The sequence below is a fragment of the Rattus rattus genome, chromosome 5 (genome assembly GCF_011064425.1).
Source record: "Rattus rattus isolate New Zealand chromosome 5, Rrattus_CSIRO_v1, whole genome shotgun sequence".
Taxonomy (NCBI): Eukaryota; Metazoa; Chordata; class Mammalia; order Rodentia; family Muridae; genus Rattus; species Rattus rattus.
Window position 1 is genome coordinate 92,429,748 of NC_046158.1, and position 25,455 is coordinate 92,455,202.

Genomic DNA, 25,455 nt, shown 5'->3' on the forward strand with positions numbered 1-25,455 from the left:
TTGAAGGCAGCCAGGAGGAGAGTCTCTTACATACTGGGTGGAGGACCTCAAAGCCTACCCCTACAGTGACACTCTTCCTCCGGCAAGGTCACACATATTCCAACAAGGACACACTTCCTAATAGTGTCACTTTCCATAGGCCAAGCATATTCAAACCACCACCACCCCCACCTTCCACCACCACCACCACCAGCAACAACAACAACAACAAAGAGTGTGTAAAGATGGTCATCTGAACACAAAGGAAGGGTAAGGGTAAGTTCGCTGCCCCCCAAAACAATGTTCGTAGACTGTTGCAAGCAGAAGAGGAAAGGAAGAACTCATGCGGCTTATGAAACCACATCCTCTGGGTTACCTTGTGTATTACGTACTTTTATGTTGCTGTAACACTACAAATACCACAAAGGAGGCAACTCATAGAAGGAAGATTTATTTGGGCTTTTGGTTCCAAAGGGAAAAAGTCCATCATGGTGGGGTACTATGGTAGCAGGCAGGCAGCTGAGATTTCAAATCTTCAAACAAGCATGAAACAGAAAGAACTAAAAACAAGGTGAAACAAATCCACCTACACCCATCCTCATGACACAATTCCTCCAGTAAGGCCGTACTTCCTGAACCTCCTCAAACGGTGTGACCAGTTAGGCACCAAGTGTTCGTGTATATATACAACTATTATATTATATAGATAAATTAAATAAAGAAGTATTATTATATTAATTTTTCATTTAAATTACCACACCTTATAATAGCATCACAGAACCTTAATGAAAATCCAAATATATTTTCCTTATCTTGACAGAGCCCTAGGCTCTCGCTCCAGATACATTTTGTTACTCAATTTACACAATTGTATGAAGTCAAAACTCTCTAGTGAATTTATACAAATATTTGTTTATATGTTACGTATTTCATTTAAATCTTTTATAAATTAAATATAATACCTATTTAAATCTGTGTGTAGAATTTATGGTTTTATACATGTCATATATATTTACAGAAGGAATTGATGAAGAACCCCAAAGGTACGCTGCTGGCTGAAACCAAGGGAGCGGTTGTGCTCTGGCCCCCACTTCTGTGGCTCTAGTTCTGCCAGAGAAGCCCCATGTTCCAGTTCGAAGATTCTACACCGTCCCTAAACAGTATCACCAATGTGCATTAAGTATTAAATCACATGTGCCTACGAGGGTCATCTCAGATTCAAACCATAGCAATGGGCTGTCCGAAGAAGCGGTCTATGGGATTTCCTGGACGTAGCCTTAAAAGGAGGGGAGACGTGGGGACTCATCTCTTTCCTCATCCAGTTTCCTAGATACTGAAAAAAACTGAAGAGTCCCAGAAGCATGCGCAGAAGGACCTTAGTCATTCATAACCCGGAAACAAGCCAGCTCTATGTTCTCTGCACCTAGGCTTTTACAAGACTGGTAACTTCTATCGTAGATAAGTTACTACTACTTCAGGTTTCTATCACACATAGACAAAGTTAGCCATAGGTGATATATCCCACAGCTAGCACCTTTTCTAAAGACACCAAGATATGTTTGCTACAAGCAAGGATCTAATTGGCACAACTGTTATCTGTGGTCTGCAAAATTTAGTTTTTATACAATAAAAATTTCCTCACCTATTCAAACCAAAGTTTCATTATTTTTAAACTTCTGAAAGAATTATAGGCCACTCGTTAGTATCTATTATTAAAATCACTGTACTTCCTCTAGGGAAGTAAGAATTGATCCACATTTTCCTCACAACAGCTCACATTTCATAAACTTTTGTTTTAAATTAACTCATATCATTAAATAGCATAAAAATTTAAACTACAAAATATAAGCTGTCTTCCAAGAGACACTGAAAATGTGAGTATAATACAATAAATAATATATACATATAGATAGGTGGCCAAAATCTGTTCAATATTGGTGAAAAGAGCCCCAACTTCTTGATAGCAAGCTGTTCTGGTTTCTGTCTTAGCACACATCCTATGGCTCTAGCCAGTTGTAATCCAACCGTATGGCAGGAATTTCTGTCCCTGTTCAAGACCGCAAGTCACAAAATAGGGAGAAACAATATGAAACGCATACCTAGTGAAAATAAAACTAAACTAAACCATGTTTTCAATTTATTTAAGGTTTTGGATCTTCCTTGGATATGTATGGGAGAATTGTCTCTGTGTTCTAAAATCTGGTGTTTTCTATACCATAAATGGCACTAGTCATTCTGAAGTTATGATCAATATTTAAAAAAAGTAATAAGATTCTGAAATAGACCAGGAAATATCCACGTACTTTGTACAAGGCAAGGGTGAATTTTCTTTTTAAAGTTTATGTTTTGTTAACGTAGTTGGAGTGAGGAGATGACCAAAAGAACAGCATAATTTAGAGGGACTGGAGAGAGAGCCCAGCATCCACAAGGAGGGTCACAACCTTCCATAATCGCAGTTCCATGGATCCAATGCTCATATCTGGCCTAAGCAGGCACTGCACACATGTGCCATACATGAAAAACAACTCAGACCCCCCCCTCTGTGTGTGTGTGTGTGTGTGTGTGTGTGTGTGTGTGTGTGTAAGATGCTTAACCAGGCATAGTGGTGTGCAGCTCTAATACAAGTAATGGGGAGGCAGAATTAAAGAATCTGTGTGAGTCCAAGGCCAGTCCAGTTTACATTCTGAGTTGCAGGCTACCCCAAGACACATAATGAGGTCTGCCTACAAAATATTCTAATGTACCTTTCTCTCTAACCAGCCTCTTTATTTTCTTTTTTTAAAAAAAAATTTATTAGATATATTTCTTTACTTACATTTCAAAGGTTATTCCCCTTCCTAGTTTTCTGTCCATAACCCCCCGTTCCCTCCCCTCCCCATCCCTCATATGGGTATTCCCCCTAAACATCCCCCTTATTTCCCCCTCCCCCATATTCCCCTGCACTGGGGTCCAACCTTGGCAGGACTAAGGTCTTCCCCTTCCCCTGGTGCCCCAACAAGGTTATTCTCTGCTACATATGCAGTTGGAGCCCTGGGTCAGTCCATGTATAGACTTTCGGTAGTGGTTTAGTCCCTGGAAGCTCTGGTTGGTTGGCACTGTTGTTCTTATGGGGTTGCAAGCTCCTTCAACTCTTTCAATACTTCCTCTAATTTCCCCAAAGAGGGTCCTAGTTCGGTGGTTTGCTGCTAGCATTGACCTCTGTATTGGACATGCTCTGGATGTGTCTCTCAGGAGAGATCTATATCTGGTCCCTTTCAGCATGCCTTTTCTAGCTTCATCAATCTTATCTAGTTTTGGTGGCTGTATATATATGGGCCACATGTGTGTCAGGTTCTGAATGTCTGTTCCTTGAGTCGCTGCTCTAAACTTTGCTTCCATATCCCCTCTTATGGATATTCCCCCCCACCTTTTAAGAAGGAGTGGGAGCATCTGCATTTTGGTCATCCTTCTTTTTGAGCTTGTCTGTGGATTGCATCTTGGGTAATTTGAGTTTTTGGCTAATATCCAACTATCAATGAGTGCATACCAAGTGTGTTTTTCTGTGATTGAGTTACCTCATGATGTTTTCTAGTTCATTCCATTTGCCTATGAGTTTCTTGAAGTTATTGTTTTTGATAGCTGAGTAGTACTCCATTGTGTAGATGTACCACATTTTTTAAATCCATTCCTCTGTTGAAGGGCATCTGGGATCTTTCCAGCTTCTGGCTATTATAAATAAGGCTGCTATGAACATAGTGGAGCATGTGTCTTTGTTATATGTTGGGGCATCTTTTGGGTATATGCCCAGGAGAGGTATAGCTGGGTCCTCAGGTAGTGGAATGTCCAATTTTGTGAGGAACCTTCAGACTGATTTCCAGAGTGGTTGTACCAGCTTTCAATCCCACCAACAATGGAGGAGTGTTCCTCTTTCTCCACATCCTCGCCAGCATCTGCTGTCACCTGAGTTTTTTATCTGAGCCATGCTGACTGGTGTGAGGTGGAATCTCAGGGTTGTTTTGATTTGCATTTCCCTAATGACTAAGGATATTGAACTTTAGGTGCTTTTTGGACATTCGATAATCCTCAGCTGAGAATGTTTTGTTTAGCTCTGTACCCCATTTTTTTTTTCTTTTTTTTTCGGAGCTGGGGACCGAACCCTGGGCCTTGCACTTCCTAGGCAAGCGCTCTACCGCTGAGCTAAATCCCCAACCCCCTGTACCCCATTTTTAATAGAGTTATTTGGCACTCTGGAGTCTAACTTCTTGAGTTCTTTGTATATTTTGGATATTAGCCCTCTATCAGATGTAGGATTGGTAAAGATCTTTTCCCAATCTGTTGGTTGCTGTTTTGTCCTAATGACAGTGTCTTTTGCTTTACAAAAGCTTTGCAGTTTTATGAGGTCCCATTTGCCAATTCTTGATCTTAGAGCATAAGCCATTGTTGTTTTGTTCAGGAAAATTTCCCCAGTGCCCATGTGTTTGAGACTCTTCCCCACTATTTCTTCTATTAATTTGAGTGTGTCTGGTTTGATCCACTTGGACATAATCTTTGTACAGGATGGTAAGAATGGATCAATTTGCATTCTTCTACATGCTGACCTCCTGTTGAACCAGCACCATTTGTTGAAAATGCTATCTTTCTTCCATTGGATAGTTTTAGCTCCTCTGTCAAAGATCAAGTGACTATAGGTGTGTGCGTTCATTTTTGGGTCTTCAATTCTGTTCCACTGATCTATCTGCCTCTCTCTGTACCAATACCATACAGTTTTGGGTCTTCAATTCTGTTCCACTGATCTATCTGCCTCTCTCTGTACCAATACCATACAGTTTTTATGACTATTGCTCTGTAATACTGCTTGAAGTCAGGGATGGTGATTCCCCCAGAAGTCTTTTATTGTTGAGTATAGTTTTCACTATCCTGAGTTTTTTTTTTGTTATTCAAAATGAATTTTCAAATTGCCCTTTTTATCTCTACAAAGAATTGAGTAGGAATTTCGAAGGGGATTGCATTCAATCTGTAGATTGCTTTTGGCGAAATGGCCATCTTTACAATATTAGTCCTGCCAATCCATGAGCATGGAAGATCTTTCCATCTTCTGAGATCTTCCTCAATTTCTTTCTTCAGAGACTTGAAGATCTTGTCATACAGATCTTTCACTTGCTTGGTTAAAGTCACACCAAGATATTTTATATTATTTGGGACTATTGTGAAGGGTGTCATTTCCTTAATTTCTTTCTCAGCCTGTGTATCCTTTGAGTAGAGGAAGGCTACTGATTTGTTTGAGTTAATTTTATACCACGACACTTTGCTGAAGTTGTTTATCAGGTTAAGTAGTTCTCTGGTGGAACTTTTGGGGTCACTGAAGTACATTATCACATCATCTGCAAATAGTGATATTGTGATTTCTTCTCTTCCAATTTGTAAGCCCTTTGACCGCCTTTTGTTTTCTGATTGCTCTGGATAAGACTTTGAGTACTATATTAAACAAGTAGGGAGAGAGTGGGTAGCCTTGTCTAGTACCTGATTTTAGTGGGATTGCTTCAAGTTTCTCTCCATTTAGTTTGATGTTAGCTACTGGTTTGCTGTATATTGCTTTTACTATGTTTAGAAATGGGCCTTGAATTCTTGATCTTTCCAGGACTTTTATCCTGAAGGGGTGTTGAATTTTGTCAAATGCTTTCTCAGCATCTAATGAAATGACCATGTGGTTCTTATCTTTGAGTTTGTTTACATAGTGGATTACATTGATGGATTTTCGTATATTAAAACATCCCTGCATCCTTGGGACGAAGTTTACTTGATCATGATGGATGATCGTTTTGATGTGTTCTTGGATTCTGTTTGCAAGAACTTTATTGAGTATTTTTGCATCAATATTCATAAGGGAAGTTGGTCTGAAGTTCTCTTTCTTTGTTGGGTCTTTGTGTGGTTTAGGTATAAGAGTAATTGTGGCTTCTTAGAAGGAATTTGGTAGTGCTCTGTTTCTATTTGTGGAATAGTTTGGACAGTATTGGTATGAGGTCTTCTATGAAAGTCTGATAGAATTCTGCACTGAATCCATCTGGGCCTGGCCTGATGGTTGGGAGACTTTTAATGACTGCTTCTATTTCTTTAGGAGTTATGGGGTTGTTTAAATGGTTTATCTGGTCCTGATTCAGCTTCGGTACCTGGTATCTGTCTAGGAAATTGTTCATTTCCTCCAGATTTTCCAGTTTTGTTGAATATAGGCTTTTGTAGTAGGATCTGATGTTTATTTTTTTTTAATTTCTTCAGATTCTGTTGTTATGTCTCCCTTTTCATTTCTGATTTCGTTAATTTGGATACATTCTCTGTGACCTCTGGGTAGTCTGGCTAAGGGTTTATTTTGTTGATTTTTTCAAAGAACCAACTCCTGGTTTTGTTGATTCTTTGTATAGTCCTTTTCATTTCTACTTGGTTGATTTCAGCTCCGAGTTTGATTATTTCCTGCCTTCTACTACTCTTGGATTTATTTCTTTTTGTTCTAGAGCTTTTAGGTGTGCTGTCAAGCTGCTAACATATGCTCTTTCTTGTTTCTTTTTGCAGGCACTCAGAGCTATGAGTTTTCCTCTTAGTACTGCTTTAATTGTGTCCCATAAGTTTGGGAATGTTGTATCTTCATTTTCGTTAAATTATAAGAAGTCTTTAATTTCTTTCCTTATTTCTTCCTTGACCATGTTGTCATTGAGTGGAGCATTAGTTCAACTTCCATGTATATGTGTGCTTTCTGTCATTATTGTTGTTATTGAAGACAAGTCTTAGAGCGTGTTGATCTGATAGGATGCATGGAATTATTTCTATCTTCCTGTATCTGTTGAGGCCTATTTAGTGACAGATTATATGGTCAATTTTGGAGAAGGTTCCATGAAGTGCTGAGAAGAAGGTGTATCCTTTTGTTTTAGGATGAAATGTTCTATAAAAATATCTGTTAAATCTATTTGGTTCAAAACTTTTGTTAGTTTCTGTACGTCTCATTTTAATTTCTGTTTCCATGATCTGTCCAGTGATGAGACTGGGGTGTTGAAATCTCCTACTATTATTGTGTAAAGTGCAATGTGTGCTTTGAGCTGTAGTAAGGTTTCTTTTATGAGTGTACTTGCATTTGGAGCATAGATATTTAGGATTGAGAATTCATCTTTGTGGATTTTTCCTTTGATGAATATGAAATGTCCTTCTTTATCTTTTTAATGACTTTTGGTTGAAAGTCAAATTTATTTGATATTAGAATGACAACTCCAGCTTGTGTCTTCAGGCCATTTGCTTGGAAAGTCATTTTCCAGCCATTTACTCTAAGGTAGTGTCTGTCTTTGTCTCTGAGGTGTTTCCTGCATGCAACAAAATGCTGGGTCCTGTTAATCTATGTCTTTTTGTTGGGGAATTGAGACTATTGATGTTGAGAAATTAGTGAATAGGAATAGTGATTGTCGCTTACTGTTATGTTCGTTGTTAGAGTTAGAATTATGTTTGTCTCTCTTTTGATTTCATTGCAAGGAAATTCTATTCTTGCTTTCTGTATGGTGTGGTTTCTCTCCTTGTGTTGGAGTTTTCCATCACAAGGGCTGCATTTGTAGAAAGATACTGTGTAAATTTGGTTTCGTCATGGAATATCTTGGTTTCTCCATCTATGTTAATTGAGAATTTTGCTGGATATAGTAACTTGGGCTGGCATCTGTGTTTTCTTAGGGTCTCTATGACATCTGCCCAGGATCTTCTGGCTTTCATAGTCTCTGGTGAGAACTCTGGTGTAATTCTTATAGGTCTGATTTTATATGTCACTTGACCTTTTTCCCTTACTGCTTTTAATATTCTTTCTTTGTTGTGTGCATTTGGTGTTTTAACTATTATGCGATGGGAGGAATTTTTCTTCTGGTCCAATCTATTTGGAGTTCTGTAGGCTTCTTTGTATGTTTATGGGCATCTCTTCCTTTTAGGTTAAGGAAGTTTTCTTCTATAATTTTGTTGAATATATTTATTGGCCCTTTAAGTTGGGAGTCTTCACTTTCTTCTATACCTATTATCCTTAGGTTTGATCTTCTCATTGTGTCCTGGATTTCCTGTATGTTTTGGGCTAGGAGCTTTTTGCATTTTACATTATCTTTTACAGTTGTGTCGATGTTTTCTTTGGTATCTTCTACCCCTGAGATTCTCTCTTCTATCTCTTGTATTCTGTTGGTGATGCTTGTATCTACAGTTCCTTGTCTCTTCCTTTGGATTTCTATCTCCAGGGTTGTTTCCCTTTGTGCTTTCTTTATTGTTTCTATTTCCATTTTCAATTCCTTTAACTGTTTGGTTGTGTTTTCCTGTAATTCTTTCAGGGATTTTTGTGTTTCCTCTCTAAGGGCTTCTACTTGTTTATTTGTGTTTTCCTGCATTTCTCTAAGGGAGTTCTTTATGTCTTTCTTAAAGTCCTCCATTATTATCAAAAAGTGTGATTTTAAATCTAAATCTTGCTTTTCTGGTGTGTTTGGATATCCAGTATTTTCTTTGGTGGGAGAACTGGGCTCTGATGATTTCAAGTAGTCTTGGTTTCTGTTGCTTAGGTTCCTGTGCTTGCCTCTAGCCATTGGGTTGTCTCTGGTGTTTGCTTGTCTTGCTGTTTCTCACAGTGACTTGGCCCTGCTGTAGGCCTCTGTGTCAGCTCCTGTAGAACTGCTTTCCTGTTTTCTTTCAGCCTTTCCTGAGAACAGGTGTTCTGATTTCAGGTGTGTCAGTGCTCCTGGAGACTGTCTTCCAGCTCTAGGCATGGGCAGGAATCAAAGGGTCCTGCTCCTATTGCTCCCCGCAGGCACGGTTGGCTCTATGCGATTTCCTCTTGGGTCTGGACTGTGGGCAGAGGGTATTCTCCTATGATTTCTCAGAAGTATCTACACTTCTGAGGGTGCAGCTCTCTCCCCCATGGGATTTGGGTGCAGGGAGCTATTTGTCCAGTTCAGTTCGGTCCTGGGCGCAGACCAGAACCGCGGGTACTGGCGGCTGTCTGTTCCTATATTCCTGTGTCCAGAGGCACTGTGCAGTTTCCCCTTGGACCAGGGATGTGGGTTGAGGTGTGCAGAGGTGGCAGTCTGTCCTGCGGCCTCAGGATGTCTTCACTCCTGGGTAGTCTGCACTCTTCCCCACTGGATTTGGGTGCAGGGAACTGTGGGATGGTATCAGTTCACTTCCAGGCAGAGCCAGAAACAGGAAGTGCCCTGACCCAGAGACTTCTGCCTCTGTGTATTCTGAATCCACCAGGCAGGTCACTTGGTAGCAGAAAAGTGGGTCTTACCTCTGCTCTCTGCTGTGGCGGTGCTCCTGGAGACTGTCTTACAGCTCTAGGTGTGGGCAGGAATCAAAGGGTCCTGGCCCTGATTGCTGTGTAAGTTCTTGCACCCAGTGGGCACAGTTGGCACTGTACGATTCTCTCTTGGGTCTGGACTGTGGGCAGAGGGTATTTTCCTCTGACTTCTCAGGAGTATCCACACTTCTGAGGGTGCAGGTCTCTCCCGCATGGGATTTGGGTGCAGGGAGCTGTTTGGCCAGTTCAGTTTGGTCCTGGGCATAGTCCAGAACCGTGGGTACCAGCGGCTGTCTGTTCCTATATCAGTTTTCTCCTCTTTATTAACCACTACTCACAGCAAAAGAAGCTTCTTTGATAAAAGTTGAAAACAACTCAAACCAGTGGTTATGTACATAAATTTTACAATGTAGTTTGGCAGCATGTAACGTTAGCAAAACAACAGTGTATTGTTTACTAGGGCTTATGATCTCCCCAGTTAATGAGCTTTTGCATTGCATGAATTCCCTCTTTGGAACAGCCCCGTTGCAAATCAAAAGTAGTTGGGTACCCACATAACCAACATGCCACTATTCCACAGTTGGGCAAATCTTGCCAGCAATTCAGTGCTTGTAGCTTTCATAGTCCAGTGCTGGGTAAAACATTGATGGCTTTTCTCCCTCAGCATCTCACACAGCATGTTCTAGCACTATATCTTAGGGAGAATGTTGTCTGGTCATTTCAAGGTGGATTTCACAATGCTCCATAAAGTGAGTGGTGAGGGTCTTATTGTTTAGGTATGGCGAGAAGTCAATAACTTTTAGGGACGTATCTATATAATGCTTGGAACTGAGATGAACAATGAACATAACTTGCGTTGTTTGAGTGCCTCTGGGGGTTCCTCTAATCAAAACATTTAGGAAAATATCTATATCGTGCCTGCAACTGAGATTTATGTCTAATAACCCATGTTTTCTGGGAACAGCATGACATACCCATGCAAAATACCCGTGCTCAAACTCCTTTTTAAAAAAGTATTTTTATATTTTTCAATTAGCTTGCAAACTAGTGGATTTCCATGATGTTTCTTCATGTATCCTTAGGTTGGGATAGCCAACCCCTTACTTTCTTCTCTCTCCATACCCCCTTTCCTTTTCTCTTTGTGTGCCGCCTGTATCCCATTGTCTCCTCTAACTGATGGGGGCGGGGGTGGTAGGTTTGTGTATAACCTCATCTACCATTCATTGGTAGGTTTGTGTATAGCCTCATCTACCATTCATTGGTAGGTTTGTGTATAGCCTCATCTACCATTCATTGGTAGGTTTGTGTATAGCCTCATCTACCATTCATTGGTAGGTTTGTGTATAGCCTCATCTACCATTCATTGGTAGGTTTGTGTATAGCCTTCTCACCTACCATTCATTTTGGTTAAGCATTCCATTAACACTTCATTTGCTTCCTGCTTTCTCTAAGCCTTCTACCCTCAGTATCCCCTTCTTAATTTCACTTTATCTGTGTTTTACTATCTGTCTCTTCCATCAAGGCATCTATTCTCCAATGACCTACTTCTAGTTTCCTGGTTTCCACACGTACTCTAGGTTACACATACAAAGTACAGCATGAGATATGGTGAAGGTCTATGTAAATGTGTATGTATGTTTCTAAAATGGATAAATAAGAACAAAATAATTTCACACTACTATTGACCTTCCAGTCTTTGGAGGACCGTTTTCTCCTTCTCTGATACTTAATGAATGGCCAGGCAGTCTTGGCACACATCTTTAATCCAAACATTTAGGAAGCAGAGGCAGGAGGATCTCTAATCATTAGAGGCCAGCCAAGGCTGTACAGAAAACCCTGATTTGTAAAAAACAAAAAACAAAAAACAAAAAAACAAAACATTAAACCTTCAAATCCACAGTTACCAAGTCTGTTACCAAACAGAAGTCTGGTAAAACCAGCAACAGTGATTTATGCATAGTTAGGGATGACTTGGTGGTTATAGAGACGTGTACTATGCCTCATGAGTCAGGCTGTCTAACTAATACACAGCTTATTTATAGTTGATTATTTTTCAGTCTCCGTCCAATTGTTTAATAGTTTCCATGTGTTTGCCCGTGCTTTGGCTAATCTTACCTAACAAAAGCAAGTGGAAGGTTGTAAAGTAAAAATTTATTTCCCTTTCACGACCCCTGCCTTCAACACGTTCTCCAACACACATTCTAAGTGGTTTGTAGGCTTTCTCTATTTGAGTCTGAACATGTCTAAATGTTATAGACCTGTGAAACTAATATTCTTGTGCGATCTTCCCATAACAATATAACAATGCTATGAATTGATTTTGCTTACACATACACACATGCACACGCATACACAGCATATATCTTTATATGTAAATACAGATCAATGGTGTACTTTGCTCATTTTCTCATTAAGAAATTGTTGATCTAGTGTTCCATTGTGTGAGCATTCTGTCTGCTGGTTGGTAAATAGATCCCTTGAAAGGTTTTTGTTATGACAAACAATCCTTCAATCAAGATTCCTTTTTAAAAATTCCTTTTGTTACATTTATTAATTTGATGTGTGTGTGCGTGTGTGTGTGTGTGTGTGTGTGTGTGTGTGTGTGTGGTGCATGTGTGGAGATGAGAGGACAACCTCCTGGAGTCTGTTCACCTTCCTCAGGTTCTGAGGCTTGGCAGTAGGTCCCTTCCCCTGCTGAAGGCTTGGCAGTAGGTCCCTTCCCCTGCTGAGCCATCCTAGTGACCCTAACCACATCTTCTTATGTTGATTACATGACACTTCCTAATGCCTTTAGGCAAAAGACTTATAGGAATGGATATCTTTTATTTTTTAAAGCCAATGAGGACTCATTCACACCAATCTATGAACACAAAACCAACTTTTTTTTTTTTTGGTACAGATGATAAAAGTGATTAGCAGCTCAGATCCAATTTAAAAAGAAAAAAACCTCTAACGTGTTATTAATTTTCTTCTACATTTAGAACATCAACCTCAACTCGTCAAGAAAAGTTATTCTAGAGATTGTCATTAATGGTCTTTCATGTTAATTTCATCATTTTTTTTTCATTCCTAAAGATACCTGTAAGGAGAGGTGCAGCCTGGGAAACAAATCACCACGATAAAGAGGTGGAAGGTGCCAGAAGGTAGGAGTGGGGTGTCTGCAATGGAGAAGCCATGTGCTGAGGGTCTGTGGTCATCCAGTGTATTTGATAGCCCAGCCTCTGCCTTAAATAATGTGCTACTCTCAAAGGAGACCTGAGGTCTGCTGCTTAATGGACATGGATCCTAACTGTAGAATGTTATGTTAAATGCTCTCTCCCACTCACCAGCCGCCTTACTATACACACTTTTCTATTTGATGCTCAGATAAGATCTTCTAGTCAATGGTCTGTTATAATCAGAAATGATGTTTTATTTAGGTTACAAATAAAATGGATTGATACTATGTATCTATTTCTCAGAGAGTTCCTTGTACCTTCTTTGTGTTCAACTAACTGTTTCAGAAGAGAGGATTTGCAAAAGTGTATCATTTTACAAATTGAGGTAAAATTCAAGGAACAAATATAATATATATGGCACTTAACACTTTAATGTTACAATTATTGAACTTCCTTTATTCAAAGAGGGCTTCAACATCACCTCTGCAATTTCCTGGTTGTTGATTAGTTCCAAAGGATTTGGAATCAAGCTTTGTTTTCTTTTCTGAAAATGTTTCAAGGTATGCTGTACACTTCTAGACTTATTCTTTAGCAGAAAGCTGAAGGTCCTAAAGCCCTAAGATAGGAGATGGATTTGCTTTCCAGAACAAGATCTCTCTCTCTCTCTCTCTCTCTCTCTCTCTCTCTCTCTCTCTCTCTCTCTCTCTCACACACACACACACACACACACGAAACCAAAAACCAAACAGTACACATAAAACACCTCTCTTAGGGCTTGAGGGCTTCTCTTCCAATACAGCAATTCAGAAATTATGGCATTTTAGTTTCTTTTCTCTGTCCTTCAAGACTTCAAAAGCCATGTGAAACTTTCCTTTCAGACTTAAGCTACTCGTGGTACTCCATTCTGCTTTTAACTCAACCCCATTTCCTAATGAGTAGGCATTTCAATTTTTTGCTAAGTTCTATAGATTTTCATGTTCTGCAATTTTCTCCATTAAATATCCCTAGACACAACTGGTCATAAAGTCATAGACAATAATAAAACCTTAGATTTGGAAGGAAATATAGAATGTCCAATTCACCCCCTTAGTTTATAGTTAAATTCAGTCCAGAAGAGGATAAATAACTTGTCCGATGTCATCCAGTTATGGTGTAGACTGGGCCAAAATCTTCAAGGTATTTTTTTTTGTGTGGCTAAAACAACACATAAAACTCTTTTAGAATGCATAGCTACAGTTCCTTCTCTCTCTGCTTGAAATATCACAACAATGCAACCTACAAAACCAAGTTTGGAAGCCACTACTTCTAATCCGCAAACACTGTGATGTGAAAAACAGTAAAATGGGGTGTATGACTTATAGACTCTGGTCTCAGAGTTTCTAGTTAATTCCCGGTAATCTAGTTCAGTTTAAAGAGATCCTTTGCTTTTTTTTTTTTTTTTTTTTCTGGAGAGTTAAAGGAAAGCGAACTGATACAAACACCGAAAACATGTGAACAGAAGAATCAGGTCAGGCTTAATAATATGTTGTCATACTTAATTTCTGTTACTATAATATTTAATATTTTAGGACTACTCATGTGGAAGTTTGAAGCTCTAACAAAAAAATATAAATTATCCTTGGATCCAGAAACCGAATCTAGGTGAAGTCAGGTGTAAGAGTCTGTGGCTTCCTCATTCTGTCTCCATGGTCCTCTCATTCTTCCTACGTAGCCACAAGTAGTTCCTACAGACTATGAAGCCATTTTTCTCTACTGCAGTGTGTTCTTTTTATCAGATGCTAAATCTCTCACGCCAGCACAGCACTTTGTAAAGAGAATACGCAAATGGGTGCCTCCCACCATCTTCCAGTGGACTGTCCACCGTATATCTACCCTTAGTTGTAAGAGACTTGAACAGAGGTGCGAACAACCCATCAGGCCTACATATGCTTTGTCTACAACTACAAATACATATTCTTGCTTCAGAAATTCCTTGAACATGAAGTTAGGAGCTAGCAAGGTGGCTAAAGATCTTGAAGGAGTTGGAGGAAGGAAAAATAATATATATATATATAAATTATAAATATATAATACATATAATACATAAAGAATATATAAAACATATTGTATGAAATTCTCAAATAATAAAATTATTCTTAAAATATGTGGTATACACACACAGAGAAAGGGAGACAGAGAGAGGCAGAGACAGGGTCAGAGACATAAAGACAGAGAGACAGAGACAGGGAGAAAGAACGTTACTACAGTGACAAGCAACTTGCCCAATGTTAGACTTGAAGTTGGTAATGGAGTTCAGACTACAAACTTGGTACTTGGCCTTCTGTATCTCAAGTCTGGCTTTTCTCAGGAAATTAGTGCTGATTTTCATAGTATACGCAGCATGAAAGAAAGATGACAACAGTGCGATTCCTCCTCTTCCTCCTCTTCCTTCTCTTCTTACTTTTCTTTTTTCCTCACTTATACAACTCAGCAGAACCGCAAACACAGCATTTTATATTGACAATCAAAGGCTAGTCAGAGAGAGATAGAGATAAATAGATTCAGAGTGGGAGGTACGTTTCCAGAGATATTTATGGGGAAGGGTTGGGACATGAATGAAGCAAAAGAAGAGGAGGTACCGAGATGTAAAATAAAGAGGACACTGTGTTAGCATGCTGACACAGTATGAGAGCATTACCTTCATATGGATCAAATGAGGAAGTGATGTCACCGGTAACAAGCATTCCAGTATGTATAATGAGAAGGAGCAAACTAAAGAAAGGGGTTACAGAGGCAGTGAATTTCTTTCTCACTCCCATCTACTCCAGATTTGGAACAATATATTAACCCACTCATATCCTTCAATACTATCAATGGTGTTTGCTTTTAAGATGAAGAACAGAAAATCCAATGTATCGAAGTAGAAAATATGGTGTTGGCATTGATCTGCATTGCTATAGCAAAGTAATATTTGTGGTTTGTGAAGGCAGATAAGTGGAGAAAGGAATCTTCCTTTCAGTGTTAGCTCTGCGGCCAGCGTTTAATCCAAGTCTGGTTTTCCTGTGATAAGTAAGCGTAAATTAGGAAGTTAGGTCTTACTACTCATGAAAGCAAAAACAGTGTAAAAATCCCCAAAGTCCAAGAACAGGGTAATAGATGATGTAATATTGATAGGGTAGAATACTGTCAACATTTATAATTATGGCTTCCAGAATCTGTTAGCAATCATTTAGAATTTTGCAAGGTAGATGAAAAATTTGCATGATTCAGAAATTATACCTGCCACGTTAAATCAATTTTATTAAAGATTTTTTAAAGATTTATTCATTTATTATATATAAGTACACTGTAGCTGTCTTCAGACACACCAGAAGAGGGCATCAGATCTCTTTACAGATGGTTGTGAGCCACCATGTGGTTGCTGTGAATTGAACTCAGGACCTCTGGAAGAGCAGTCGGGGCTCTTAACCACTGAGCCATCTCTCCAGCCCTATTAAGGATGTTTACACTCACATGAAACACTTAAAAAAAACCAAAAAACTAATCAACTGTCAATAGGTCCTCCTCTGTGAATGTTGGTGGCTTGTGAGCTCCTCCCTTCTCCAGGCTGCGATGTTGAGTGGGTTCATCTTGCAAGGTTGATCTGGCAGGCCTTGTGAGAGCAAACACAGCATGCAGGCATTGCTATGGTCAGAAGGCACTGTGTCATTCTGGTCATCCCTGACTTCTAGATCTTACCATCTTTCTTTCCCCTCTTCTGCATTGGTTCCCAAGCCTTGGGTTGGGGTAGGGGTAGTGATCTCAATATCTTATTTGTGGTTTAGTATTTACTCCCTGCACTTTGGCCAGTTGTGTGTGCCTATGTTAGCCACCAATCATTATACAAAGAAACTGGTCTGATGAGGTCCCAGAGATGCAGTAATTTATGGGTACAGGGATATGAATCTAGTGAACAATTTGATAGTATGTCCACTTAGTAAAATAATAGTAATAGGTTCACCCTTGTGAACTGTTACATGAAATATTAAAAAAAAAAAAAGGCACTATCCCACGCTACTCTCTGGCTGCCGACGGTCTCGCCGCCTCCATGGGTAGCCCCACACAGCGATAGCCCATCTTGTGGTTCTCTTGCTGTGGATTCTGCTCATACAACCAGCCATCCACCCACTGTGGTTGCTGTTACAAATCCAAATAACCCAGTGAAATCAGAACTCTAGAGGCTTGCAATTTATCAGTCAGATTTATATCAGTAAATTCTCACCCCACAAAATGTCCACAGAATGAACTCCAAGCCAATTCATTTTGATATAAACTGCTCACCTAGATAAGACAAATTATCCTGTAATTATCCATCCCTTACAAGATATTCATAGCTACCTGTAGCTATTTAAAGCCTGGTGGAATGTGGCCCATATATATATAGCCACCAAAACTAGATAAGATTGATGAAGCTAAGAAGTGTAGGCTGACAGGAACTGGATATAGATGTCTCCTGAGAGACGCAGCCAGAGCATGTCAAATACATAGATGAATGCTAGCAGTGAACCATTGAACTGAGAACAGGACCCTGTTGGAGGATTTAAAGAAAGGATTGAAAAAGCTGAAGGGGTTTGCAACTCCACAAGAACAACAATGCCAACCAACCAGAACTCTCAGGGACTAAACCACTACCCAAAGACTATACATGGACTGACCCATGGCTCCAACTGCATATGTAGCAGAGGATGGCCTTGTTGGGCACCAATGGAAGGAGAAGCTCTGGGTCCTGTCAAGGTTGGACGCCCAGTGTAGAGGAATGTGGGGGGGGGCGGGAAGGGCAATGGATGGGGAGGGGAACACCCTTATAGAAGAAGGAGAGGGGAATGGGATACAGGGCTTTTGTCCAGGAAAGGGAATAACATTTGAAATGTAAATAAAAAATCCAATAAAAGAAAAAAAACTCAAAAAACTAAAAAAACCCCAACAACCCAAAACCAAGCAACCAACCAACACCTCTTAGCATGTTCTACTCTAAGTACCTACATTAAAAATTATGCTGACATATGTTTCCATGGACTTCTTTGTCTCAGTAATGAATAGATGTGCCAAGAGCAACTGTCCATTGATAGAAAGGCCACAGCAAAAGCTACTGTCTCCATCCACCTGTCGGGAGGATGGCTCTTTGAATGTTTTTGTGCCCTCAATAGGACTGAGACAAAGCAAATAAAATCATTTACCCTTTGGTATAAATTCTATCCCCTCTTTTCAGTGGACATCCTTTACTATGGAGGATACTGGTAAAAATTGAATATTAAATAGGCTATTTGGAAATAAAGGCAGGCTGTAAATACAGCTGCTTCAGTACTAATATCAGGACCATGCTTGGGAACTGGATAGGAATGCATGGTAAATGACAGCAGCTTCTCTGACTGTTGTGTCAAGGGATGGTTCCTCATGATTTCAATGGATCCTGTAATACTGTAAGTCATGCTATTTCTTTCTCTGCTCACCTTCCCCCTTCCTCTTTCATTTGTTTATTGGATATACGGAACTTCAGAAGGACATCAAAGAAGAACACTCAACTCTCTAAGAGTGACGGTTAATGAATGCTGGATCCGAAGCTTGAATTCGATATCTACTGATTCTGAAATGTGCTCTTCTTACTACAGCCCAGTGGCTGCCAGAAATGTTGAACACTGCTTTTACTCAAGGAGAATTTGGGAAATATAAATCCCTTGGTCTCATGTAGGATGAAGTCATTATACAGGTGAAGGCAGATACAAGATAGAACAAGGCCTGTCATTGGACAAGAAGGAAAGATGGGTGGGAGAAAAGTTTTAGAGAGGGGAGGAGACTGAAACAAGGGAGGGAAGCAGCGGAGAGAACATGGAGGGGGATGTTAAGATTCCTCTCTGCACATTTACAGGTTGTTATGAATGTTCTTAAGGATGTGTACAGGGCTTTGTATGTTTAGATGAGCAAATTTTATATTATCCATTGGATTGGAGGTTATTGTGTTGTGTTTTTTCATGTGGCGATTTAAGTTTAAGAGAGTGTGTGGTGGCTAGACATGCTAGCCCACCACAAAATTGGGATGTATATGTCTGGCATGGTGGCAACCTGCCTTGGGAACTAGATGGGTAGAGAGATTGTTGCCAGGCTCAGAGAGTAGTCTTTGCAGTGTGAGATGGGATGGAGCAAAGCAGGTGAGATGCTTTGCTGACTGAGATGAAGACATCTAAAAGATGTCTTGGGGCACTACAGTGCCGGACAACATTTTTTTAAAATATATAATTTTACAGCAACAGTCTCATCCCTAGAAATTATGAATTTTGTAGACTGGGAATGGGAACAAAGGATCAGAGTCTCAAGATTCATCATTGTTAAACTTCAACTTCTCACATCATCTGTGAATAACCAAGTGTAGGAAATTTCCTTAGCTGGAGACCTAGATGAGCTACGGTTGGGACCAAGAGGCCACATTCTGGTTCTCATTTCTCCCACCTCATGAACAGTCAGTACAGTGGAGTCCCTCATCAGCCACACTCAGCACCGCCATCATCCAGCTGATTCATACAGTCTGTGCACATGTCAAGGGGAGTGGGGGAGGGGAGGAGCTAGAGGTAGTACTTGCTGGTGCAGGACTGTGGTAAACCTGCCAGACACACTTTCCAGATTCTGCATTCTCCAAGGGATCATTTTTCCTACTGGTATTTTGAGATCACAGAATTAAATACCTGTACCAGAATTGCCGTCTCCAAGGTGTCAACACTAGAAGTCACTCCCAGCTTCCTAACACAAGTTTTCAATATTGTACCTTAATGAAGGCCACTGTGAGGAATGTTTGTGAACAAGCAGTCAAATAGTGATAAGGAAGGAAAAACAATCACGTACAAAAACAAATGTAAGGCTTAGCAAGTAAAAATACTTGGGACATGTACTAAAACACCCACCTTTTATCTGAAATTTGGATTTAACCTCTTGTCTTCAGTCTTAATCTGTCAACTACTCTGTGGCTCCCATCCCCTTTTAGTTTTGTTCTAATTATTCTACGGTGGTGAGAAAACCTGTCTAGAAATACTGATTCCATACCATCATTCCTTAAAAAGATTGAAATTATCACTTAGTTTCCCTAAAATTACATTTATGAGGTAAACATGCAATATTCAGACAAAACTGTCTATTGGCAATCAGATTCAGGTCTGGATTAAAGGGGAGAAACAGGCACGGCTGCCTAGGTCAGAAGGGTGACTCTCCATAGAACAAGTGCATGTGTCCTGCAGATGAAGCCAGGAAAGGAAATCTGGGGGAGAGACAAAAACTTAACACAGACTATAGTTCAACGTGTTCTCTAGAATTTAGAAAGGTTTGCATCTATAGGAGCCATAGATTGTTATCCAGGGTGTAGGTACAACAGCTTACATTTTCTCAGCATACATTTCAGCCCCAGGAATCAGTAAGTTAGTGTTCTTCAGTAGGGACGGCGCTGACACTTTCACATAAGTATCAGAACAAATGGGTAGTAGCATTCTTGCTAACACGTCATTTAGGATGCCGGAGGACTGCATTGATCTGACACCCTTTCCAGTATGCTTCAAAACTAAGCACCAGTGATAATAGGGTCTTGGTTTATTTTATTATTATTTCTCCCCATTGGTGCTGAGGCACCAGTTGTCGGTGAGAGAGGTGTTTTGGCTCCATCACTTGTAACCACATGAGCCACATGGCACGCTGTGAGGTTGACATTTTCTTATTTTAGTTACCTATTTTTCCTAAGAAGAATAAAAGAACCTCACAGTGTGGGTGGAAGGGCACAATAGGCCTTGAATAAAAAATATGGATGGGAACTAGCTGTACGGAAAAACAACGTGATACACTTGTAAGGATGACTCTGACCTTTCCTGGTACCGACAGCGTCACTCAACAATGAAGAGTGATGCCAAGACAAGGACTGCTGTAGACCAGACACTGCTGTAAATACTGTGTTAGGAATAACAGTGCTTACACCACCATGATGATCAATGCAGGAGTTATCCCTGTGTTAGGGGAGAGGGTCCTGGAAGAGAGGTCTCACAGTTTGCCCATGGTCACACAGGGAGCATGAGGTATCCTGTTAAATTGCCGCTAATGAAATCCTGATTTTCTGACTTAATTAGGGTTTGTTCAATACTATGTTTCTAGGGAAGACTTAATCAGTTTTTCTTTCTTTCTTTCTGTCTTTTTATTTTTTGAGAAAACATGGCATTCAGTCCAATTTCAAATTAGGAAGAATCCTTGCCTCAATTCCTTTAGTCTCTAAAAGTCCCTCAGTGCCCTTTCTGGGATAATTAGTTGTGAACAATATCAATTATATCTAAGTGGGCAAATTGAATTAGTACAGACGAGCGATTGATTTTTTAAATTATCATTGATTGCTCAGTGGTTATCTCAGTGTAAAGATTTGTACGTTCTGAATCTTTCATTTAATTGGTTTATTAAGGAGTGCAAAGGCTGGCACCGCAATGACAGTGAAGTTTCCCTCTTTCCTCCTTAGTGATGTATCAAAGGCCTAAGACATTCACCAAGGAAGCCAACAGTAATGAAACAACATTTCATTCTTTCTCCTTTTAGGGGATTTGTAGGATTCACAATTTATTGGATATTCTTGGGAATGTTTTAGACTTGACACAATGACTCTCTTACTCTCTTATTAAATATTGATATTCTTAATCCTTAAGTCAAATTTACAGTAAATCTAGTTAAAATGTAGCAATCAGGAATTGATGTGAATGTAAGGACTCTTAAAGTCTATCTAAGTCTTATGTTTTCCAATAGCAATAACAGTGTGGGTCTCTTTCTACTTTCCCACTCCATTCTTCTCTCCCATCCCTTTTCTTTCCTTTACCCCCTTCCATCCCTTTCCTTTCCTCCTCTCTTCCTTTTTAGTCAGTCTTTCCTCCCTGTCCCCTCCTTCATTTTTTGGACAGGCTACTTTTAAGTTCATCACTATGCTTTCAAAGTTGTCGTCTTCCTGCCTCAGTCTCCATAGTTAATCACATCTGTTCTGCCTTTATTACAATTTTGTAGCTGTGCCTTAAAGCCTCATTTATGTATAAATCTAAGGATCCTAAGTATTAATATAGTTATCTATGGGTAACCAAGATGTTGGCATTGTTTTGATGTGCAAAAATTGTCTAGCACTAAGCCCACCGGCAATCCAGCCCTCATCACTTTCAATCAACCATTTGCTATCCTCATAAGCCTACAAGTCAGGAAAGCAAGTTCTCTATTTAGTTTTCTTCATTGTATGCTATTCTCTTCTGTTCTGAGCTGAGTTTCCTGGCTTCAGCTGATACGTAAGCTGAGAAGTGACTGACCAAGAGATGGCTCCAGTTGGGACAATTTGGCTCTTGTGTATAGTCCTCATTCCTAGACTGAAGTTTTCTTTTAACAAAGGAAGAATGTTCCCAATGCTTCGTGAGACACAGGCTATGAACACATTCTGCCATTACTACACAACTTTGGACTCCAAGGCCAGCTCCCAAGACAGCTCAGTTAAGCACATAGAAAAAGACATTTAGTGCCCCAAGTGGAGGCACGGCATAAATACATTGTAGGGTGGTGTGGTGAATCATAGCTATCTTTCTCCTTCTGTTTACCCTACTAAACAAATAACTTATAAAAATTTAAACCCTTGAATGTTTCCTAGGTAAATAGATTTGAAAATTCAATTTGTATGTTATTGTGTTATTTATATTTTACGTATGTCTATAAAACATTTGATTATATTTACATTTTTGTGATTAGCAATCACTTAGAAAATCTATTGATATACCCCTACTTATTAAGTCTTATTTGCTATATGAACATTGCTTAAAGTAATCATAAGACATGCTCACAGGGAAGGTTGGACCTCTGAGGACCATTCCATGCCATTAGTGCCTCTTCTGCATTGGGGTTGTTTATAATTCATGACTTCTCTAAAGCATTGGTTCTCAACCAGTGGACCACGATCCCCTTTCACAGGGGTCACCTAAGACCATCCTACATAGCAGATATTTACATTATGATTCATAGCAGTAGTAAAATGCAGTTAAGAAATAGCAATAAAAATCATGGTTGGGGGTCACTACACCATGAGGAACTGTATGAAAGAATTGCAGCATTAAAAAGGTTTAGAACCACTGCTCAAAAGAGTCAAAATAAATGAACATCTGAGACAGTACAAATAGAAAACCCAAGTCTTCTATCCCATCATGCATAGAAAGTTGTGACTGTAATGAACTCACCTTGGTGACAACATTAATTTCTGTGACATCATCACCCTTGATTTTGCTTGGGTTTGACTTGTGATCAGAAATATCTGGGTGTTTTTATTCCTCACAGTGTCAAATATACATCTATGTGGAAGAAAAATCTGATTTGGGCATGAAGTTGGCATCTTTATATATGCTGTGTAACCAGATGGGCTGCACCATCTGGGTAATTCCAGAGGTTTGCTTGTAAAGTGTGTGTTTCTGGCTAGGATGTAGAGATAAGCTATCTGAATTACACATACTCATTTGGCAACACCTCTGGATTCCAACATCCATTTCTATGTTGGATCAAGTTCAGAAACAATTAAAATATATTTTCACAACATCTCCTAAATGACTGCATTGTAATTCAATGTTATATTTGGCAAATACAACATAGAACACAGTAGCTAATGGTGCAAACTCATTTTATTTGCATACCATTGTTAACCACTTTCGTGTAGTACTTTCCCAATGTGTCAGCTTATTGTGATCTATTTAATGAATTAATGGATGAGATACATTGTTCTTAAATTCAATTATACCCTTTGCACCTCTGGAATCAAGGTCATGTCAGCATTTCTATTATGTGAGTGTCTGGGTTTAGCAGTTTTAAACTAAGCTATAAAAGATGGCTTCCAAATCAAATTGTAGTAATAAAGGTTAGTGCCTGAGGGGCCTATATTTAATATATGTGTATATGCATATGTATATTTATTTGTATACTTGTAAATAATTTTGTGCATCCCCTGCTTCCTAAAATATCAAATATCTTTAAGAAAAATAATTCCCTTATAGTCCATGCACAACAGACAGAAAGGCTTTCACTTCCCATTTGCTTTATAACACTAGGCTTTCCTGCCTTGTTGAATGACAACCGTTTCTCAGGCCATCTGGCTTTTAGTCTACACTCAGTATTTACTGATTGCATCACCTCAGGCTGTTACTTAGCTGCTTGATATCTCACCTATTAAATGGACTATTAACAGTATCTACTTTGTAGAGTTGTGGCAAGGATTAATTAGGATGCTCTGAGTGTGTGTTTGGGATCTTACATATGATTTACAAAAGAGTTAGGTGTTTTTATGTTTAGATAAGAAATTTCACATGTGTTGATTGAGCATTGTAGAAACATCTAGAAATGCTAGGCTATTGAGGTGAGACTCTATACTCACTGGGATTATGAAAGAGACTACAACTTGAAGAAAATCACCATTAACATCAATAACTCTTCTTCAAAAATTAAAATTTTTATCATTTTTGAAACACTGTGGTATTAATAGGTTTTATTTGGGAAGGAACAAAATTTCTAGAAGCAGTCGTATTAGGCAAGTTTTTAGCCCTAGTTAAAACATTACTATGGTATTGTCAGTGAAACACTAGACAGCTTTCACCAGCTGAGCATTACTCCTGAGACTTAGATAAAATCTCTCCATCCCAGGGCTTGGGACAGAGGCACTTCCTTACTATTTTTTTAAAAGTTAATTGATGGCTTTATTTTTATATTGATCATGTGCCTAATTAATTCCTAAAAAAGCATAGATAAGTTCTCCTCTAAGAAACTGGAAAATTCACTGGTAGGTGAATGTGTTCTCTCATGTACTCACAGAAGAATCACTACTCTTACTTGTCACAACTACATGTTTCTGCAGGGGACAGATGGCTGTGGGAGGGACCCCACACTGAAGCATGACAAGTGTGACATACATGACTGCACAGATGCTGCAAATTCCTCCCAAAGTGAGTACATGTGTTGGATGTCACAAGCCCTTGGAATTTTCAGTAATAAATATATATATTAGAAACTCCCATGTCAACACATACTGTCAAACCTTGTAAATTATAATTCTTAACTCAACTACTTGAATTTCGCCTCACTTAAAATTCTTCAATTCAACTCAGGTTGATTTTGATCATGTTTTCCCTTCTCTGACATAATATGATGACACTCATTTAACTACAATCTGCTGTTTTTACCCTGCCATTTTACAAATAGAATCCCAGAGTTAGGAAGTCCTAAAGAACTCAGTTTTACAAGTGAGTTTCGAATATATAAATGGCCCTTTTCATGCACGTCCCTTTTGCTAGAAAATCATCTGCAACCTTTGCTGGGCAAAGATAGAAGGCAGAGAATATGATGTTGTCTACAAACACAGCGAAGGTAAAAGAAGTGACTGATTGCAGAATCAAGTCTTGTAAATTGAAGTGAGTTTATATATAATATAATATATTATATAGTATATAATATAGCCATACCATCTCAGAATGGCTATCATTTATTTGATTCACATATACATGTATGTATTAAGACTTTATTTTACATACTATTATAAGTGTGACACTGTCTGTAGGCATGAGTGCATGCGTGTACTTCAGAGTTTAGAAGAGGACCCCCAGAGCTAGAGTTACAGGCAGTTTCACAACCCTGATGTATGCTAAGAACTAAACTCAGGTCTTCTGCAAGAGTAGTTAGTATATTCTCTCTACTCCTCAGGCATCCTCCAGTCTGGGATTCAAATACATTTCTAGAAGTTGGAAATGATATACAGAATCTACTAGCAATGAATAAACAAAATGGATGCCATTAAGAATTTTGAATGATAGAGCTTTTCTGACACTTTCCTAAAAATCCTTATTGCTTTTTTTTTAAAAAAAATTTCATTTAGTTGTAATAAGAAATGGCTGCATAAGGAATCATATTTTGTCTTAAAGTTGGACTGCAGCTATAACTCAGCTGGAAAGAAAAATGTAGTAGTTCTACGATGAGTTGTACAATGGTATTAGAAAGTAGTGTCTGACCCATAGTTGTACAAAG